General features: G+C 47.0%; 1 protein-coding gene across 2 annotated transcripts in view; it reads right to left on the bottom strand.

Annotated features, from left to right (window-relative positions):
• PDE4A (phosphodiesterase 4A) overlaps window positions 1-23,042 on the bottom strand; it is a 121,427-nt gene that overhangs the window by 52,918 nt on the left and 45,467 nt on the right. The window lies entirely within an intron of this gene.

Below are 23,042 nucleotides of genomic sequence, written 5' to 3'. Positions count from 1 at the left end.
AGTAAGATGCCCAATCATCCTGGTTCTCAGAGACAAAAACACATGAGGTAAGAGTGGCACCCCTGCGGGGGATTACCACAGGATCCATAGGTGCAGGGAGAGATGTACGCTTGGGCACACACAACACCTTCCACCCCAGGTCTGAGGGGAGGAGTCAGTTTCCAGGGAGACAGCAAAGCGGCAGTTAGTCTAGAGACGGATGAAGGAGGAGAGAGACAGAGAGCTGTTGGCCGGGGACCAGTTAAGCCCTGAACTAGGAAACAGGTCTGTGTTGTGAAAGCACCCTAGAGAGGGACGGAGGCTAGAAGGAGAAAGAAAGAGATAAAACTATTATCCCTTTAGCTCACCCGGACACCGGAGTCCGAGATTGCTATTAATTCAGAAATAGCATAGAAAACCCGGACAGATCAGGAGGATCTACTCCCCCTGAAGAAGAAGGGGAAAGAGTTGCCAAACTTGACCAAGTATAGGACCAGGGGCCCAGAAAGAGAATTGGTAGCCCCAAGGAAAGGTCCGCATTGTCAGTTGTGGAGAAGGACCCCAAAGAAAGTAAAAGGCGGCAGGTTCAGCTTAAGGCAGGACTGATCCCAAACAACGCACACAGTGTTAGAGGAGGCCTCACAAATCTCCAGAGTGAATATCTCTACCTGCACCGAAAACCTGGTTACCCTCCTGAACTGTACCTGTTACCGGACATCAGTAAAAGAAAGGTACTGAAACAAAGACTTAATGTGTGTGTGTGCCTACTTTGACATTACTGCCTATAGCGTTCGTACAAGCCGTATGCCGATCACCTCAGCAACCATACACAGCGCTGGTAACCGACTTTACCAGTTACCACAGGAGGCGTCAGGACACAATACTCCCATCATCCTCACCCCCATCCCTTTACTGACGGTCCAGGGCACGGAACCGGGAACCGACCAACCGTGATCCCCACCGAAGTAACCCATCCATCCCGGTATCAGAGTACCCCTACCCCTGTCGACCGACTCAGTTTGGCGTCACGAACAGGATACCGGGCCCGGTAGAACCGGGTACTGTGTGCCTAAATTGGACTTTATTGAATGTTTGTGTACTGTAAAAAAAGGCCGTCATTACTGCGTCATAGAGAAATTAAACTGCGTCACAGAGCGGAGAGAGTCGCGGTTGCGCGGCTAAAGAAGCGTGAGGATAGCCCCGCCATTTTTTTTTTTAGAGTCACAGGTGACCGAAGGAGTTGATCGTAGCTGCTGGCAACGGTTAACTAGGGGGGCACCGTCATGAGTGAAGCAAACAATATCCGAGACCTTGAGGGAGGGGATGCCAAAGACGCAGCAGCAGCCGGTTCCTCAGCTGGTGAAGGAGCCGCAGCATCTGGAGAGATGGCCCCGATAATGCCAATTGCCTTGCCGTATGTACCGGGGGCCAAATGGTTTACCTTCATACGTCGGTAACCCAGTACCTTAGCAGCTTTCAAACGTAAAATGTGTGCGGTGCTGGACATGTATGCGATGACAGGAAAGCAGCGAGCCTCCGTTGTGCAGGGACAATTAATAGGTGCAGCGGAGCTAGATGCTGAGACTTGGAGCGATGCTGATGGAGACTCTATAGAAAATGTGTTTAATAAGCTCAAAGCTGCTTTTGAAAAACGTACACAGTCTGAACTAAGGATGCTATTCTACCAATGCAAGCAGAGACCGCAAGATACCATCAGAGACTTTGCCCTACGTTTACAAGCGGCACTCCGGTCCATAAAACAGGTAGATCTAGCAAGTGTGCAAGATGAAGATAAATTGCTTGCAGAACAGTTTATGAATGGGTTGAGATCAGACTTTCACCGTCAGCAGGTGCACATGTGGGTCCTAGATCATCCAGATGTGGATTTTAATACCTTAAAGGACCGTGCTATAACTGTACTATGAGACCCATTACCTGCAAAACCTGCAATCCCATCCTGGCAGGTTAATACCTCTCACATGAACTTAGAGCCTACCCCTAAAAACTCTGTAGAAGCGGTAGGACAAGCTGTCGTACCCGAATCTGCTGATGACCTACGTAATCAAGTGTTACAACTAACCAAAAACATGGACTACGTGCTAAAACTCTTGCAAGCCAGACCGGAGGCACAACCACCAAGCAAAATCCAGTTAGCTGAATCCCCTGAGGATGTTCCGTGGATGAGGAGAAAGCTCATGTCGCCCGTGCAGGGGACCAACGCACCATTCCGATGCAGAGCCATGTCGCCCGTGGAGGGGATCAACAAGTCGCCCATTCAGGGGACCAACGCACCATTCCGACGCAGAGCCACCGACCACACGGATTCTTCAGGATAACCTGTTTGCCTTTGTTGCAACAAACCGGGCCACTTTGCAAGAGGATGTCGTTTAAACCCGAGATTCCTGGGTCCGCGGGCCAATCCCCAGGAATAAAACGGCAGGGCCCATATGACTGGCGTAGTCGGTATGTGGGAGGCCGTCTGTACCTCAACATTACGCTAGAAGAAATTCCTACATCGGCCCTATTGGACACTGGGTCACAAGTCACCACCATCCCACATATCCTTTACAAGCAATTTTGGTCTGATGCTGATCTTAGCCCCCCAGACTCTAGTCTTGTCATTTTAGCAGCTAATGGTCGACCACTGAATCAGGTGGGGTTTAGAGAAGTGACAATAAAGCTGGGGAGGGTGGAGTTGAGGGACCAAGGGTTATGTGTGGTAGAAGATGACCCCAATAACAAATATCCTTACATGGGGCTTGGTACTAATGTGATTGAAAACTGCCTTGAAGAAGTGCTGTTTTTACTCCAACAGATTACAGAGACTGCTGGCATTGGGCGGAGGAGAGTCCTTCAAAGAGAAATCCGTGCCTTAATTCACAAGCAACAGGTAAATCTGTCTGGAGGGGAGATTGGCAGTGCGCGGGTAACGGACCAGTTTCCCATTGTATTACCACCAAACAGTGAAATGATGATATGGTGTCAAGCAGCTATGGGTATCAGAAGAAAGGAATACCAGGCAATTGTAGAACCGGTATATTCAGAGCATAGACCTACACTGCTGACAGCTAGAGGGGTGGTGGATGTAAGCAGGGGAAGAGTACCAATCCGTGTGTTGAATTGTGGTGAGGAAGAAGTGAAGCTACCCCGGTATGCTACTGTAGCAAAGCTGTACACTGTGAGTAATAACAACATACAGACCCTAGAGCCCTTGCCCCCGTCAAGTCAGGCAGAGGACAACAACCCCAAGGGACAGCTGGAGGAGTGGTGTCAGCAGTTGCACATAGGGACTGATGTACTACCCGGTAAATTCCTTGCTTCTGGTGGTCGGGAGTGGCAAGAGTTTAGCCAATTATTCAGTAAGCATCCATTAGATTTTGGGAGGATAAAAGGGGTACACCATCACATACCCACAGGAGATCATCCCCCGATTAAAGCGAGACATAGACCCATCCCACCAAACCACTACCAGTGTGCTAAAGAGATGCTGCAGGACATGAAGGAGGCCAGGGTTATAAGAGATAGCTGCAGTCCCTGGGCGGCCCCCTTAGTCTTAGTCAGAAAGAAGGATGGCACTATGAGGATGTGTGTGGATTAAAGGGAGGTCAATAAGATCACTCACAAAGATGCTTACCCGTTACCCCGGATAGAGGAGTCTCTTGCTGCATTAAAGACGGCTAAGCATTTCTCCACATTAGATCTCACTAGTGGGTATTGGCAGGTCTCCGTTGCAGAAGAAGACCGAGAGAAAACAGCATTCACAACACCAATGGGCCTATGCGAATTCAATAGCATGCCATTTGGGTTATGCAATGCACCGGGGACATTTCAGAGACTCATGGAGTGCTGCCTGGGACACCAGAATTTTGAGACGGTACTTTTATACCTGGATGACGTCATAGTGTATTCCAAAACCTATGAAGAACATCTGGAACACCTGGTGGAGGTATTTACAGCTCTAACAAAGTATGGAATGAAGCTCAAACCATCTAAAAGGTTACCTGCTGAAGCCAAAAGTCCAATACCTAGGGCATGTGGTCAGCGCGGATGGCGTAGCACCAGATCGGGAAAAAGTGACCGCTATCCAGGACTGGCAGAGGCCGACCACCATCAGGGAGGTACGTCAGTTCTTAGGTTTGGTTGGGTATTACAGAAGATTTATTAAGGGCTACACGAAGATGGCAGCGCCCCTACAAGATCTTCTGGTAGGCCAAGCTAAGAAGAGAAGGTAGTCAGAGCCGCCGTTGGAATGGGGAAAGAAACAAGAAGACTCCTTCCAACAAATAAAACAGGCCCTGACCAGTGAGGAAATCTTGGCGTACCCAGATTATAACCTACCATTAGTCCTCTACACGGATGCAAGTAATGTAGGCCTGGGAGCAGTACTGTCCCAAATACAAGAAGGCAAGGAAAGAGTAATTGCCTATGCCAGTAGAAGGCTTCGACCTACCGAGAGGAACCCGGAAAATTACAGTTTCTTTAAGTTGGAGTTCCTGGCCTTGGTCTGGGCAGTCATGGAGAGGTTAAAGCATTACTTAGCAGCTTCAAAATTTACCATCTTTACGGACAATAATCCGCTAACACACTTGGATACTGCAAAGCTTGGTGCATTGGAGCAGCGCTGGATGGCCCTGCTATCGAACTACGACTTTACCATCAAGTACCGAACAGGCCGTGGAAATGCAAATGCTGATGCCCTCTCCAGAAACCCTCAAGTACATTTGCAAGGGCTTGAAGAAGAAACAGATGACTTGGAGGAAATAGAACTTCCAGCTTTCCATAAAAGTAGAAAATGGAAAATGACAGAAACCCATATCTACCAGAACCGTCAGGATGTTGCACTAAACCCGCTGCCTCATTATGGATGGAAAGAGACCCAAGATAGTGATCCGGCAGTGAGCCTAGTGAAGAGGCTGGTAACCCAACCGGATTCCAAAATTGAGAAGAATGCTCCCCCAGAAGCCCAATACCTGTGGAAAGAAAGAAGCAGGTTATTTATCTATAAAAACCAATTGTGCAGACGGTATATCAATCCAAGGACACATGAAATGGTATGGCAAGTTGTTGTTCCAAAGAGAGACGTCCAAATGGTATTGGAAGCGTACCATAATGGAGCAGGACACTTTGGATGGAGAAAACTGGAAATACTGTTACGTGAGAGGTTTTATTGGATTGGCATGAGGTCTTCCATAGAAAAATGGTGTAAAAATTGTGGCCCATGCTCATTAAGAGGAGATCGTAACAACCAGAAAGCACCACTCCAGCCTATCATAACCAAACAGCCCTTGGAACTAGTAGCCTTGAATCATGTCAAACTCACACCCAGTAGATCAGGCTATAACTTATGCTCTTACCATGGTGGACCACTATTCCAGATTCCTAGTGGTAGCTCCTGTGAAGGACTTGACAGCTCAGACAGCAGCAAGAACCTTTCAAGCTTATTTCTGCAGGCCACATGGATATCCAGAACAGGTATTGAAAGATCAGAGTCCTGCCTTTGAAGCGGAAATATTTCAAGAGTTCTGTAGCTTGTATGGATGCAAGAAAATTCGTACCACACCTTACCATCCCCAAACTAACGGAATGTGCGAAAAAATGAATCACGTGGTAATAGAACTGCTGAAGACTCTACCCTTGGAAGACAGAAACAGATGGCCAGAGAAATTACCAGATCTTATTGACATCTATAACAACATCCCAGTAAGCTCAACTAATTGTACCCCGGCATACTTGATGAGAGCGAGACCAGGAAAATTGCCAGTGGACTTTGAAATGGGCATTGTAGTTCCTGAGGAAGACCCCTCAAGTGCAGATTGGGCTACTACAAGAACAGAACAATACAAGAAAATACAGGAGTGTGTTGAGAAAAGTCTAGCAAAATCCAGAGAAAGACAAGAAACCAATTTCAATAAAAACGCACAAGGAATCCCGTTAACCCCCGGAGAATTGGTTTTGAAAAGGAAAAAGAGACTTCATAAGCTAGATAATCAATGGGAAGAAGAACCATACACTGTATTACCATCTAATTTTGACAACCAGAAAACCTGTCTAATCAGCAAGGATAACGGAAAAACAACAGTAACAGTGTCCAAAGACCACTTAAAGAAGTGTCCTCAACCCTTACAACAAAAAGAATATATCCCTTGTCCCATACCAGAAGAAGAGATGCCAAGGACAATTAAGACAATCTTAGGAGAGTTACCCGCAGATTGGCCCCAAATAGAAGGAGCATATTTAATTCCCATGTTGACATTCCCACAACCAGTAGAAGGATCAAGAGCAGAAGAACCACCTGCTGTAGCCGAGCTAGGGAATCCTGCAATCGGTGTACCTGCCATTCCCACTAGGGGAGTGGGAAGACACTCCGGCATACCTGTGCTACGTAGACCAACACAAGAGTCAGTAAGTAGTGTTCGCTCCACACCAGGCTTACGTACCAGTGGGATACAAGTTTTACGGAGGTCATCACGTATTAATTTTGGACACCCACCACTCAGATACAGGGAGTAAACCATAACAAAAGGGAAATGTAAATAGGTTCAAAAATGTAAATATGTAGTTAAAGTCAGTATATAGAAGGGTGACGAGTAGACCAAAACAGGTTACACCAGGTACACAATATATAAAAAAAAAAGGGGTGAGTAGAGATGGCGTAAGAAGCTGTCTTGGGAGAGCAAAATCTTGGCCAAAAGGTGACCCCAGGGCCAAAGGACCTACAGTGCTTATGACCAGGAGAGGCCCCTGCAGTACCTAGGACCCTTGCGCCGAGGCACACGTAGTAAATGCTTTGTTGTATATTGTGAATTATTAAGTCTATTTGAATCTTTAAGCCTAAAGAGACTTTATCTGTTTGGACGTCTGAAACTTTTTGAAAATTTTTAAGAATGGACCGAAGCCACAGGACTGGTGGTGGCAAAAACACTTTCCCTTTAACAGCTTGCAGCAGATTGACTAGCGTTGTATGGACTGGTTATCCGTTTTTCTCATTTTCCCTGGTTATTGTAAATTTTATTTTTGAGACTCAGTTCAAATTACAAATATAAATGTTAATGTTACATTATCTTTGTTAAAAAAAAAAAAAAAATGTTTCAGTCCCGGAGGACTGAAGTTAACTAGGGGGAATGTGGCACCCCTGCGGGGGATTACCACAGGATCCATAGGTGCAGGGAGAGATGTACACTTGGGCACACACAACTCCTTCCACTCCAGGTCTGAGGGGAGGAGTCAGTTTCCAGGGACACAGCAAAGCGGCAGTTAGTCTTGTGAGGGATGAAGGAGTAGAGAGACACAGAGAGCTGATGGCCGGGGAGCAGTTAAGCCCTGAACTAGGAAACAGGTCTGTGTTGTGAAAGCGCCCTAGAGAGAGGGACGGAGGCTAGAAGGAGAAAGAAAGAGATAAAACTATTATCCCTTTAGCTCACCCGGACACCGGAGTCCGAGATTGCTATTAATTCAGGAATAGCATAGAAAACCCGGACAGATCAAGAGGGTCTACTCCCCCTGAAGAAGAAGGGGAAAGAGTTGCCAAACTTGACCAAATATAGGACCAGGGGCACAGAAAGAGAATTGGTAGCCCCAAGGAAAGGTCCTCATTGTCAGTTGTGGAGAAGGATCCCAAAGAAAGTAAAAGGTGGCAGGCTCAGCTTAAGGCAGGATTGATCCCAAACAACGCACACAGTGTTAGAGGAGGCCTCACAAATCTCCAGAGTGAATATCTCTACCTGCACCGAAAACCTGGTTACCCTCCTGAACTGTACCTGTTACCGGACATCAGTAAAAGAAAGGTACTGAAACAAAGACTTAATGTGTGTGTGTGCCTACTTTGACATTACTGCCTATAGCATTCGTACAAGCCGTATGCTGATCACCTCAGCAACCATACACAGCGCTGGTAACCGATTTTACCAGTTACCACAGGAGGCGTCAGGACACAATACTCCCAACATCCTGACCCCCATCCCTTTACAGACGGTCCAGGGCACGGAACCGGGAACCGACCAACCGTGATCCCCACCGAAGTAGCCCATCGATCCCGGTATCCGAGTACCCCTACCACTGTCGACCGACTCAGAAGTCTCCAAATTTTGATTTATGCGCTCAGTCTGTCCATTTGACTGAGGATGGAAGGCAGAAGAAAAAGATAACTGTACCCCCAGTCGAGTACAAAAAGCTTTCCAGAATTTAGGAAAGAACTGGATCCCCCAATCAGACACCACATCGGAAGGAACCCCGTAAAGATTCACAATCTCATTAAAGAATACCTGAGCCAGAGTCTTGGCATTCAGAAGTGCCGGTAATGCAATGAAGTTTACCATTTTACTGAACTTATCTACAACCACCAAAACCACAGTCTTGCCTGCAGATACCGTTAGGTCAGTAATAAAATCCATGGACAAGTGTGTCCATGGTCTACTAGGAATAGGCAGCGGCAGAAAAGAACCAGACGGACGAGTATGCAATACTTTAGAACGCGCGCAAATAACGCAAGCAGACACATGGTCAACCACATCCTGACGCAACCCCGGCCACCAAAAATGACAGGAAAGGAGGTCAACATTTGCCTTACTACCTGGATGACCAGCAAGCACAGAGTTGTGATGTTACGGCGCAGATTAGATGGCACAAACAACCTCCCCGAAGGACAGGAGACCGGGGAGTCCCCCTGAGCCTCCAACACCTCCCCTTCCGAGTCAGGATACAAGGCCGAAATAACAACCCCCTTCTGCAAAATAGGGACAGGGTTCTCAGTGTAACTACCACCAGCCACCAGGGAAGCTACGGGACAACGCATCAGCCTTGATGTTTTTAACCTCTATACAGAAAGTGAGAACAAAATTGAACCTGGTAAAAAACAGAGACCATCTAGCCTGCCTAGGGTTGAGACGCTTAGCAGACTGGGGATATGACAGGTTCCTATGGTCTGTGATAATAGTAATAGGATGAACTGCCCCCTCCAACCAATGCCGCCATTCCTCGAAAGCCAATTTAAATTGATTTAGCCTATTCAAATTTATTTAAGGTGCTCAAGAGCCAAAAGCTCCCTATTACCCACGTCATAATGTCTCTCGGCCGAAGACAGCTTCTTAGAAAAGAAAGCGCATGGACGCCATTTGCCAGCGGACGGACACTGAGATAACACAGTCCACCCCCTTCTCCGATGCATCAACTTCAACCACAAAAGGTTGAGAAACATCGGGTTGACTGAGTATAGGTGCCGTGGCAAAACATTGCTTTAAAGAGGAAAAAGCTTGCTGGGTGGCATTCGACCAATTAGAAAAAGCCGACCCCTTTTTTGTCATGTCAGTGAGGGGTTTCACTATTACCGAATAATTTTGGATAAATTTCCGCTAAAAATTAGTAAACTCCAGAAAGCGCTGTTTAGCCTTTAAGTTCTCAGGACGATCCCAGTCAAGTATAGTATGGTTCTTCTCTGGATCCATCCAAAAACCCGACGGTGACAACAGATACCCCAAAAATGGCACCTCATGGACCGTGAAAACACATTTCTCCAATTTAGTATAAAGTTTGTTCTCTCTTAAAATCTGTAGTACATGTTTAACATGAGTCTTATGTGTCTCTAAATCAGGTGAGCAGATCAAAATATCATCCAAATAGACCACCCCAAACCTGCCCACTAAATGCTGGAAAATATAGTTTACGAAATGCTGGAAAACCACAGGTGCATTGGTGAGACAAAAAGGCATAACCAGACTCTCAAAATGCCCCTCAGGGGTATTGAAAGCCATTTTCCATTCATCACCCTCTCTGATTCTAACCAGATTTTAGGCTCCCCTTAAATCCAACTTGGAGAACACTTTAGCTCCCACAATCTGGTTGAATAAATCTGGAATCAGAGGAAGAGGATACGGATTTCGGACAGTAATTTGATTAAATTCACAGAAATCTAAACAGGGACGGAGACCCCCATCATTCTTCTTAACAAAAAAGAACCCTACTGCCACGGGTAAATAAGTCCCTTCTCCAGACTCTCAGCAATGAAATCCTTCATGGCTTGTTTCTCAGGACCAGAAAGATTATACGGTCTGGACTTGGGTAGTTTAGCTCCAGGAATCAGGTTAATGGGACAGTCATATGATGAGTCAGATGAGGAGGCAACTCCTGACACCCCTTCTCAGAAAATACGTCCTCAAAACCAGACAGAAATGCAGGTAAGGTCTCCGTAGAGACCACAGAAAGAGAAGTGCTTAAGCAGTTTTCATGACAGTAATCTCCCCACTCCACAATTTCCCTGGATTGCCAATCCACTACCAGATTATGTTTCACCAACCAGGGTAGACCCAGTACAACCAGAGTGGGAAGACCCTCCAGGACATAACAAGGAATTACCTCATAATGAAGGGGCCCCACACTCAGTCTTATATCATGTACAATCTGTGTCAGACATCTCCGAGCAAGTGGCACTGAGTCGATGGCATAAATTGGGATGGGTTTAGTTAACGTACTGCAAGTAAGCCCATGAGTTCTCACAAACTCAACATCAACCATGCTGACTCCAGCTCCACTGTCCAAAAACACAGAAATTTTCTCAGTCATGCTCTCTAGCACCACCTCTGACATCAGGACAAACAGAGAGCTGCATGTAGAAGACAAACACACCCCCTGATTATCCAACCCCACACTACCAAGGGTCCATTGAGTTCCAGATGTTCCTTTTTGCTTAGGAACCGAGGGACAGACCCCAATAAAATGTCCTTTTTTTCCACAAAAAACACCCCCCCTTTTCTCTTGTGGATTTCAGGTGAAATATATGATGCAGTAGCCCCCCTAACTGCATGGACTCCTCCAAATCCAGGAGCACCGGTTCACCCCCAAACCGCTTCCCCAGCACTGGGGTGTTGCCCCGAAAAAGGAGCTCTGGAGAAGGTGGTCTCACCCTCCTATCCCGAAGACGTACATCTACGTGTATAGCCAATGACATGGCAGCCTCCAAGGACTCAGGAGTTTCGTAAACTGCCAAGGCATCCTGTAAGCTTTCTGAAAGACCCTGACAAAATTGGCTTGTAAGAGCCGGGTCATTAACTTGGTATCTCTTGCCCATCTACAAAATTCAGAACTATAAGTCTCCGCTGACAGATTCCCCTGCTGACGGCGACGCAGCCTGGATTCAGCCAAGGAGATTCGGTCAGGATCATCCTAGATGACGGCCAGAGCCACGTAAAATCCTACCACCGATCTGAGGCAAGTTAGCCCTGTGGAAAAGAGAAAGCCCAGGATTGAGGATCTCCTTGTAACAGTGAGATCACAATCCCCACTTGCTGCTCCTCATCTTCAGAGGAGTAGAGTTAAAGTTTAAAGTATAATTTACAAGCTTCAATAAACACAAAAAACTTGTCTCTACCTCCTGAAAACCTGTCTGGGAGGGCACTTTTGGGCTCAAGCTGGACTGGTCTACCATATCACTGACTGCGGTGGAACATAATAATAAAATATAACTTTTAATGAATATATAAAATAACAATATACCAAATCCACCGTGCTTGTGTGCAGTCTACCCAAGTGTGCCTGCCCAGGCCGGACACACCATGGGTATTGATAGACCTAAAAATCTAAATATATAATTGTCTTATCCCGTCTGTCTGTTTGTCTGTCTTTCTGTCTGTCCTGGAAATCCCGTGTCGCTCATTGGTCCGGCCGCGGCCAATCAGCGCTGCGGGATTTCTGGAAAAAGATGGCGTCCGTTAGCGGCTCATCTGGCGGACGGAGGTCAGCGGAGATGCAGCGCGGAGATGAGCGGCGCTAGCAGCACAACTACCCCAACCGGCGCCGCTGACCTCCATGCGGCTAACGTCGGAAGATCAGCGGCTTGGCCCGCTGATCTCCCGACAGCAAGTGTGAACGGAGAACCGGGGAGCGGCGCCGCCGGTCGGGATGCTTCTGCTGCGAGCAGCCGCTCATCTCCCGGCTTCTCGCAGCAGCAGGAGCCACACAGGCAGCGCCGCTCCCCGCTAATACGGAGCCGCACAAGCAGCGCCGCTCCCGGGCCCACACTAATACGACACTGATTGGTCGTGGTGGCCAGCCGCGACCAATCAGCGAGATGGGCGGCAAATTTAAACGCCGCTCTGCTGATTGGTCGCGGCCGCGGGCCGGACTGCGACCAATCAGCGAGATTGGCGCCAAATATAAACACCGCTCTGCTGATTGGTCGCGGCCGCCGGCGACCGCTACCAATCAGCGATATTGGCGCCAAATTTAAACACCTCTCTGCTCATTGGTCCCGGCCGCCGGCTGGCCGAGACCAATCAGCGAGATTGGCGCCAAATTTAAACACAGCTCTGCTCATTGGTCCCGGCTGCCGGCCGGCCGAGACCAATCAGCGCGATTGCCGCCAAATTTAAACAACGCTCTGCTGATTGGTCGATTTTATAGCCAAATTTAAACAAGCTCTCCGGTCCTCACTAACACAGTTCGCTGATTGGTCGCGGTTGCCGGCCGTGACCAATCAGCGATTTTGGCGCCAAATTTAAACAACGTTCTGCTGATTGCGCCCGGTCGGCCGCATACATATTCTAGAATACCCGATGCATTCGAATAGGGCCACCATCTAGTGACAAATAAATGTCCAGCATCAGCTGATAATATATGGAGGTACTAGACTCACTGATATTTCAAATCCCCAACTGATGAAAGAGGGCATAGAAAAACTAAACCAAGAAGGGAGACCCCCTTCATAAAGTGCAATTAGTTGTATATTGCACACTAGCCCAAATTCTTGTCATAGAGCTCCTTATTATAACCCTCATTCACCCAGAGCACCTTAGAGTTTACTACAGATAGCTCCCACAAATATTATTGTCTATAACACAGGTCACTGCCTAGAAATTGATTACTAGCTCCTTGATTTCACTGCTCCATTGGTAGCCAGCGAATAATACTATAGCTCACACTGCTTCATTCATAGCAGGGGAGCACATTCATATCACACCTCGACGCGTTTCATCCCTTTTTAATGCTCATAGGGATACATTAGGAGGCTTATTAGAATATGGTGCATTTGTTTAGCACCGGAGCTTAACAGGTACCGGCCACGATATGAGCCCATAATATTTGTGGGAGCTATCTGTAGTAAACTCTAAGGTGCTCTGGGTGAATGAGGGTTATAATAAGGAGCTCTATGACAGGGCTCTATGACAAGTATTTGGGCTAGTGTGCAATATACAACTAATTGCACTTTATGAAGGGGGTCTCCCTTCTTGGTTTAGTTTTTCTATGCCCTCTTTCATCAGTTGGGGGATTTGAAATATCAGTGAGTCTAGTACCTCCATATATTATGAGTTGATGCTGGACATTTATTTGTCATTTTTAGGTCTATCAATACCCATGGTGTGTCCGGCCTGGGCAGGCACACTTGGGTAGACTGCACACAAGCACGGTGGATTTGGTATATTGTTATTTTATATATTCAATAAAAGTTATATTTTATTATGTTCCACCTGCAGTCAGTGATCTATTATATTTGGTGGTAAATTGTGAGTTGGGAGGTCCGCTTTCAGTGATTGGACTGGTCTACCCACAGAGTTCCCAACATTAGGAGTCTGCGGCCGCTGCGGTTGCGGCTGAATAGCTGATCAAAGGTCCGCAACCTCCAGGGACAAACTCCAAAGCTGCTCCACCAGCACCGAAATGGGATCCGGAACAATACAAAAAACAAAAACTAAAGTCATTTTTTTTTGCCTTTTTTTTTTTAGCTGGCTGGTCATAATGTCACGCTAGGCATGGAGAGAACCCAGCGCATAAAGATGGGAAAAGGGGAGGGAGCCCTACAACTAGGGAAAGGGAGAGTGGAGACCCCTAAACAGATCTAATGCCAAACCTAAACTCACCTATAGACCCTAAATAGGTTCTGCAACTATCGCCAAGCAAGAAACCTGAACCTAGCTGACCCTAAGGCTAGGCCCTAGGTAGAGAGCGGGAGAGGTGAGCACTGAGTCAGCCCCACTACAAACTAAAGTACCCACAGGGGAAACAAATGAGAATACAGTTAGCTCCAAGATAAACACCGGAGAAAGCACGGCAACAATCCACGAAGGAACTCAAGGTAATTCTAGTCGACTACTAGAATCCCAAGCCCAAATAGGTATAACTTGCTATCACCAGCAACTCGCAGAGGATCTGAGTGTATTCAAGGACACAGCAAGGAAGTGCTGATTAACAGCAGAAAGGTGAGGATACCTCAGGGTCCTAAAGGGAAAAGTATAATCCCCAAGCAAAGTGAGGATCACCGCTGGGTCCTAAAGAGAGAGGAATAATAAAAGGATCAGGGAGATGTTTGTAAGGACAAACGCAGCGACCTTCTACAGCTGGACACTGTATGACTGTCTGTCAACCCTGACACACGCGTGACAGATGGATGGAGCTAAATACAGGGCAATCCTGGAGAAAACCTGTTAATGGCTGTAAAAAAACTTGAGAGCGGGGTATAGGTTCACCTTCCAACAGGACAACGACCCTAAATATACTGGTACAGCTTCAATTCAATAGAAGGTTTAGACCAAAGCTTATTCATCTGTGTGAACGGCCCAGTCAGTGTCCAGACCGAAATCCCATTGAGAATCTGAGATAAGTGCTGATCACAGACGCCTCCATCCAATCTCACTGAGCGAGAGAAGGGGCAACAATGTCACCTCTAGATGAGAAAAGCTGGTAGAGACAGACCCCAAAAGACTGCAGCAGTAATTGCAGCAAAAGGTGGTCCTACAAAGTATTGACTCAGGGGGGCTGAATACAAATGCACCTCACAATTTTCAGATTTATATTTTTAAAATACATAGAAAACCTTGTATCATTTCCTTTACACTTTACAAATACTTTCTACTTTGTGTTGGTAGCTCACATAAAATACATTTAAGTTTGTGAATGTAACACGAAAAATGTGAAAAAGTTGACAGGGTTTGAATAGTTTTTCAAGGCACTTTATACACACACATACACACTGACAATCACACGTTGCTGTTTTGTTACACAATGTCCCTGCACTTACAGTACATACATGGCGCACACCTCTGAGTGCTGATATTACCAGATGACTCAAGTAATTGTAGTATAAATACAGATATATTCATCATCCCAGTTGTAATCACGGTTTTCCTGGAATAATGACACCTTGAAAACAAAAGTATATTCCAAGAAACTATGCGACAAGGTTATTGAAAAGTACAAATCAGGTGATGGATAAAAGAAAAGTCCAAGTCTCTGCAAAACTTTTGTGCGCAGTGTAATAAAGTCCAATTGTAAATCTACCCAAGACGATCGTGAAGTTATCGATGAATCTATGCATACCACAAGCATCGTCCAGGCTCCACTAGACAGATCTTCAAGGGGGTTTATTATCTCTCCATATCTACTTTTTACATTTTGTGAACCCTTTCGAATTTTCCATAATTCTGCCTAAATTAGACCTAGAACTACATCAGGCAAAAGGATCAGCAGATAATTTGAAGGTGAAATTGAAGCCTGGTGTTGTCAATCAATGGGACGACAATAAGTTATGAGTGGGTGACCTGTTTTATTTAAAGAACAGGGATCGATCAAAGACGGATTTTCACAACACATGCTTGTGGTGGCAGCGTATCACGGCACAAACAAAGGAGATTTCGGAGAACCACAGAAGAGCTGTCGATGCTCATCAGGAGGATAAAGGTTACAAAATTATCTCTAAAGAGTTTGGATTCCACCAATCCACAGCCAGACTGTGTACAAATGGGGAAAATTCAATACCTTTATTAACCCCCCCCACTCCTGTAGTGTTTGACCAAGAAAGAAAATTGCATATGTGGTGCCCCTGCGGGTCCAGTCACTACAGAGGTGCTGCATCTCACCCAGAGGTGTGGTACCCCACTCTCCGGTAAGAAAGTAATACTACCCAGGACCCACCCACCTACATCCAACACTACACCATTCCAGACCAGCAGGGGGGGCAAGATGCACTTGTCCACTGCTGAGCCCTGTCCCTGGCTGGAAGGGGGGGGAACCAAGAGAGGGGGAACCATGTAGTGGGTGTGGGTGAAGGAAGAAGTTCAGTGGCGCACAGAGGGTAGGAGTATATAAGAAAGGTAGAAGGTTCTAGAACAAGCCAGTCTCCTGTTCCAGTGTTAGGAGCAGGAGGTCAGTTCTGCTCAGGGGAGCAAGGAAGGAGGAGAGAGAGGGGAAAGAAGAGAGGAGCAGTGAGAAGGGCTCCAGGAAGACAGAAGGGATCCCAGGGGCACGGAGAGTGCAGAGGCCACCCATGCGCCCGAATTCACGCTGACGTGGAGGGATCAGGCCGCAGAAGGGGACCCGCCCCAGACTAGTGGAGAACAACCAGGCTCAGCTAGCCAACCGGAGGCTGCAGCATTTTCAAGGTGTTGCAGTCAAAATCCACAATTATATCACTGAAAAGGTGGCCGCATAGGGTCCAGGGGACTGAGAGTACGTCGCCTGACAAGGCCCGAGGCCACTGGCTTGGGACACTGATTGTGAGGCGCAGGGCAGGAGGGCGAGAGCCAGCGCAGTGAGATGACCGGGAAAGGTACATAGAACGGGGTCCAATTTAAGTGCTCCTGAGGTACCTGAGAGATTGCTGGATCCCTACCCCAGTGGACACAGAACAATGTGGGCGGTCATTACCGGCTGCAGCGGTGACCTGGAACTGCCTTGAACTGTGAGTAAAGTCTGAAGACTGCATCCCACTGTGTCCTTGACTGCGCCACCAGCCCTGCACTACACCGACAACAGCTACCTCATAGCATCACTAGATCCAGCCCTGGAGCTAAGCTCTACCTGTGGAGAGCTGAACCAACTCTGCTGCGTCACCATCAGCTCCAGTGGATCTCCACCGCAGCGGCGGCCCTATATAGCCACATACCACAGGTGGCGTCACGAACATCATCTCTAAAAACTTTATTCCCTTTTACTTTCCCTTTAATTGACCGCCCTGGGTTACGAACTGGGTCACTGCCACCGTGACATCGCCCAGCATCGACCGGCCAAGCTACCGAGTACCGCACGGCCCAGGGGGAACGTCACATAGGATAGTCCACAAAGTCACAAAGGAACCTAAGGTAACTTCTAAGTAACTAAAGGTATCAGGAGGACACTGAACAGTATCCTGTATAGCAGGATTGCAAGGATAAAACAACTGTCTCCAATTGCCAGTATTGATATTCATCTGCAGGTATCTAAAGCTCACCTGGACAAACCAGAGGGCTACTGGAACAATGTTTTGTGGATGGGTGAATACAAAAAAGAAGAGCTTTTTGGTTTAAATGACAAGTGTTATGTTTGGAGAAAGAAAAACACTGCATAAAAACATCATACCATCTGTGAAATACGGTGGAGGTAATATCACAGTTTGGGCCTGCTTTGCTGCATCAGGGCCACAACGGCTGCTATCATTGATGGAAGAATGTATTCCGAATTAAACCAAAAAATTCTTAAGTAAAACGTCAGGACATCTGTCCATGAGCTGAATTTCAGAACATGGGTCAAGCAGCAAGAAAACGCTCCAAAGCAGGAAAAACCTGCTGCACTCTGCATGTGATCATATAGAGGAAAAACTGCTGAAGTCTGCATGTGACCATGTAGAGCAGGGGTCCTCAAACTACATGCGGCCCGCGGAGGACTTTTATCCGGCCCGCCGGGCTATGGGCGGAGGAGAGGGGAGCGGTGTCAGCGCCCGCCCTTCTCCCCCGCTTGCTCAGGGCCCCGGCAGGTGGATACTTACCTCTCCCCGTGCCTCCGCAGATCCGCTGTCTTCCTGCTCTGCGCTTCCTGTGACGTCTCAGGTAAGATGGTGCAGTGACGTCTTTACACCACGCCCTCCCGAATGCAGTCACAGGCAGCGCAGTGCGGGACAACGCCGCCGCGACGCTGGAGTCCAGACCAGAGTAGAGCAGCGGCAGCAAGTGAGAAGTGAGGTGAGTATTGGATTTTTTTTTTTTTTAATGTATGGAGGCATAGGTCATTATATGGGGGGGTGACATCTTGCAAGGGGTATAATATGGGGGGGTGACATCCTGCATGGGGCAGGATAAGGGGGGGTGACATCCTGCATGGGGCATTATATGGGGGGGGTGACATGCTGCATGTGGCATTATATAGGGGGCTGACATGCTGCATGTGGCATTATATGGGGGGGGTGACATGCTGCATGGGGCATTATATGGGGGGGTGACATGCTGCATGGGGCATTATAAAGACAGGGGAGTGATATCCTGCATGGGGCATTATATGGGGGGGTGACATGCTGCATTATATGGGGGGGGTGACATGCTGCATGGGGCATTATATGGGGGGGGGGTGACATGCTGCATGGGGCATTGTAAATACAGGGGAGTGATATCCTGCATGGGGCATTATATGGGGGGGCGACATCCTGCATGGGGCATTATATGGGGGGTGACATCCTGCATGGGGCATTATATGGGGGGTGACATCCTGCATGGGGCATTATATGGGGGGTGACATCCTGCATGGGGCATTATATGGGGGGTGACATCCTGCATGGGGCATTATATGGGGGGGAAAGGGACATCCTGCATGGGACATAATATGGGGGGGAAAGGGACATCCTGCATGGGGCATAATATGGGGGGGAAAGGGACATCCTGCATGGGGCATAATATGGGGGGGTAAGGGACATCCTGCATGGGGCATAATATGGGGGGGTGACATGCTGCATGGGGCATTATAAAGACAGGGGAGTGATATCCTGCATGGGGCATTATATGGGGGGGGTGACATGCTGCATTATATGGGGGGGGTGACATGCTGCATGGGGCATTATATGGGGGGGGGTGACATGCTGCATGGGGCATTGTAAATACAGGGGAGTGATATCCTGCATGGGGCATTATATGGGGGGAAAGGGACATCCTGCATGGGACATAATATGGGGGGGGGAAGGGACATCCTGCATGGGGCATAATATGGGGGGGAAAGGGACATCCTGCATGGGGCATAATATGGGGGGGTGACATGCTGCATGGGGCATTATATGGGGGGGTGACATGCTGCATGGGGCATTATAAAGACAGGGGAGTGATATCCTGCATGGGGCATTATATGGGGGGGGTGACATGCTGCATTATATGGGGGGGGTGACATGCTGCATGGGGCATTATATGGGGGGGGGTGACATGCTGCATGGGGCATTGTAAATACAGGGGAGTGATATCCTGCATGGGGCATTATATGGGGGGGTGACATCCTGCATGGGGCATTATATGGGGGGTGACATCCTGCATGGGGCATTATATGGGGGGTGACATCCTGCATGGGGCATTATATGGGGGGGAAAGGGACATCCTGCATGGGACATAATATGGGGGGGAAAGGGACATCCTGCATGGGGCATAATATGGGGGGGAAAGGGACATCCTGCATGGGGCATAATATGGGGGGGTGACATGCTGCATGGGGCATAATATGGGGGGGTGACATGCAGCGTTGGGGCATAATATGGGGGGGTGACATGCTGCATGGGGCATTATATGGGGGGGGTGACCTGCTGCATGGGGCATTATATGGGGGGTGGCATCCAGCATGGGGCATTATAAGGGGGGGAACAGCCTGCATGGGGCATTATAAGGGGTGGAACAGCCTGCATATGGCATTATAAGGGGGAAACAGCCTGCCTATTGGGGACATTTACCTGCCTATTGGGAACATTTACCTGCCATTGAGGACCTATGCTGCCTATTGGGGACATTTACCTGCCTACTGGGGACCTATGCTGCCTATTGGGGATATTTACCTGCCTATTGGGTACATTTACCTGCCTATTTGGGACCTATGCTGCCTATTGAGTACAGTTACCTACCTATTGAAATACTGGTTGATTTAACTTTACTTGTTCTTCATTTTAAATATTGTATTTGTTCCTGTATTGTTTATTTTACTACAAAATAAGATATGTGCAGTGTGCATAGGAATTTGTTCATAGCTTTTTTTAAAAACTATATTCCGGCCCTCCAATGGTCTGAGGGACCGTGAACTGGCCCCCTGCTTAAAAAGTTTGAGGACCCCTGATGTAGAGGAAAACCTGCTGCTGTCTCTATGAGAACTTGGGAGTAAAGTTGTTTCCCAGTCTTTAATATATAAGTGGAGAAGAATGGCTTACAAACCATGTTAATTTGTTGCATAAAGTTCAGCCTTCACTTCAGCTAAAAAGTTGAGGCTTAAAATGTCCCTGATGAAAACCAATCCACAGACTATGCTGTCTATAGGGAACACTGTCTTGGAGTGGGCGAATCTTTATGCATTGGTCAATTATAAATACGAGTATAATCCGTGTTTTTCATGTTTTACGTATGATAGTCTAAGGGGTTGTTCACATGTCCAATTTTTTTTTCTCGGACCGAGTGGTCTGCATAAAATCACAGAGACATTTCCAATATTGATCCAAATGTCAGATTAAACTTGCCGATGCAAGTCTATGGGTCCGTCAAAAAAAAAAATCAGACGGTACTCAGATGCCTTCAGTTTTTCATGGACTGATTGATGGTAGGTTTTTTTTTTCTTTAGAGACAAACTGATGAAACTTTGACCAAACTCTGATGGTAAAAACTGACACTGACCAAGCTGATGACACTTTGATCTAAGTTTTTTGCGAAGGAGAAAAAAAAAATCACTGACGTGTGAAGGAGCCCTTACACATTGCATGATCATCGACTTACGGCACTTTGAGGTTATTGATTTTAAAAGAAGACACTTCGTTTCAAAACATGAAGAAACCCGGATTAATACAGCTCTCTTATCCACATAGGCAGTCCTCTCCAGTCCAGCAACCCTCATTGTAGGCCATATTAGCTCACCAAGAAGAGATTAACATGCAGCTATGGTATCATAAAAGTGCTGAGACTCTCACCGAGCACTGAAACAAGGGTCAGAAATGCTCTGCTGCGCCCTATTGGTTTTTCTTCCGAAAAGAACACAATCATCCATAGGTTTATGTCTGGTTTTGAAAACCAGCTCCATGTTTTTTCTAGGCTTGGACAGCAACTCCGAGAAGAGCTCTAGGTGGGTCCACCTTTATAGGTTGCAAATCAGAGTTGGACTAATCTTTTGAGAAATAATGATCAGACCAGAGGTTTCACAGTCCTCTCTCCTGAGGTCAGACAACAGACACAAAAAAAAGGAGGAAAAAAAGATGATGATAAAAAAACTAGTTAAAGGACATGAAAGAAAAAGACAAAGAAGTAAAACAAGACAAGACAATGATAAAGAAAAATTAGATGAAAAGAAGACAGAAGTAGTAGATGAAGATAGGTAAATATATGGCAGAAGAAAACAAAAAAAGAAGTAAGAAGAAAGAATCGATCAAAAAAAGATTCAGGGAACTAGTTTGATTTCCGTATGGCACTTTTCACTTACTGTCTTCCCCTGGATCAACATGTTAGGCTATAGGTTGCTGAGAAAGGAAACGTGAATTAGGTTATGGGTTGAACTTGATGGACTTGTGTCTTCTTTCAACTTAAAACTATGAAACTATGAAGAAGACGCCGCCGACAGAGGAAAGGAGAAGACGCCGCCGACAGAGGAAAGGAGAAGACGCCGCCGACAGAGGAAAGGAGAAGACGCCGCCGACAGAGGAAAGGAGAAGACGCCGCCGACAGAGGAAAGGAGAAGACGCCGCCGACAGAGGAAAGGAGAAGACGCCGCCGACAGAGGAAAGGAGAAGACGCCGCCGACAGAGGAAAGGAGAAGACGCCGCCGACAGAGGAAAGGAGAAGACGCCGCCGACAGAGGAAAGGAGAAGACGCCGCCGACAGAGGAAAGGAGAAGACGCCGCCGACAGAGGAAAGGAGAAGACGCCGCCGACAGAGGAAAGGAGAAGACGCCGCCGACAGAGGAAAGGAGAAGACGCTGCCGACAGAGGAAAGGAGAAGACAAAGACAAAAAAAAACACAAATCAAGAAATGGCAGGAGATGAAGATGATGGCAACAAGAAAAAAAAATAGACGACAAAAGTAGGATGAAATGACAAAGAAACAGATGAAAGAAGGGTTGATGAAGAGGAAGAAAGATAAGAAAGGAGCAGAAAGAAAAGAAGAAGAACAAGGAAAATGTTTACAAAGATGATGAGAGAAATAGGACCAAGACAAGAACGAAGGAGACTATAAAGTGAAAAAAGCAATACACAAAATAAGAAAAAAAAAGAAGGAAGGACATGAAGAAAGTTTTCTACACTTGCGCTAATAGAAGACAACTCTGCTATATAGTTAATGTTATCTTGCTCAGGGTCATGGATTGTGGCCTCAAAAAGCTACACACATCTTGCTAGAAGGTTGTACATTAACTTAAACCAATAGTTGGGAAAGTCAGACCCTCTCCAATCCTTGATACACAGGGATTATCTGTGACACTGCAGACAACACTTTACCTCTGGTCCTGGTTTGTCTAATGGGAGCAAATCCTGCGGTTATTGACTAACCCTACATGAGAACTTACATGGCGCATCTTAGCTGAAGACATCGTAGGAGAGTCCTCTGAATCTTATGATCAGAAAACACAGATCTACTCATTTACTGTATTCATCCATTATCATTGCTCCGATGTTCCATCTGGTCACAAAAACACAACAACTTTCGAGGAATGAAGAATCTGCTGCCACCAGACCAAATGATATGTAGACTCGTCACAGACAGAAGTAGTCATGGTTGTCCTCTATTTTAGCCATCAAATCTATCAGGGATACCTGGCAAGACCTGGCAGTGATAACCCCCTACACTACGTAGCTTATCTGTGCTTTGAGCCCTGTGCTTTGGTAGCACAGTGGAGTGTTGTCCATTATTTCGATGCCTATCGAAGAACTACATATGAAAACATATCATTGTCTGTGGGTCCCTGAGGTGAAGACTCTATACCAGATAATGCTTTAGTTTTCACGATGGCAATGAATTATAAAGAGCATTATAATGAGGATGGATTGCTGGGAACAGTAGATTTTTATAGTACGTGGATATAGTGGTGCACGTCTTTTATTTTCCGGGCACTGTTTACATCCAGTGACTTGTCCAAGGTCACCAGCAGCTGACACTCGGAAGCACGGTCTGCAGGAACTG

This window comes from Phyllobates terribilis, unplaced genomic scaffold, assembly GCF_046119375.1.
Source record: "Phyllobates terribilis strain yellow unplaced genomic scaffold, ASM4611937v1 Scaffold_11__3_contigs__length_659146591, whole genome shotgun sequence".
NCBI lineage: Eukaryota > Metazoa > Chordata > Amphibia > Anura > Dendrobatidae > Phyllobates > Phyllobates terribilis.
Note: the sequence above shows the minus strand (reverse complement) of the source record. Positions and strands in the feature narration are given on the sequence as shown.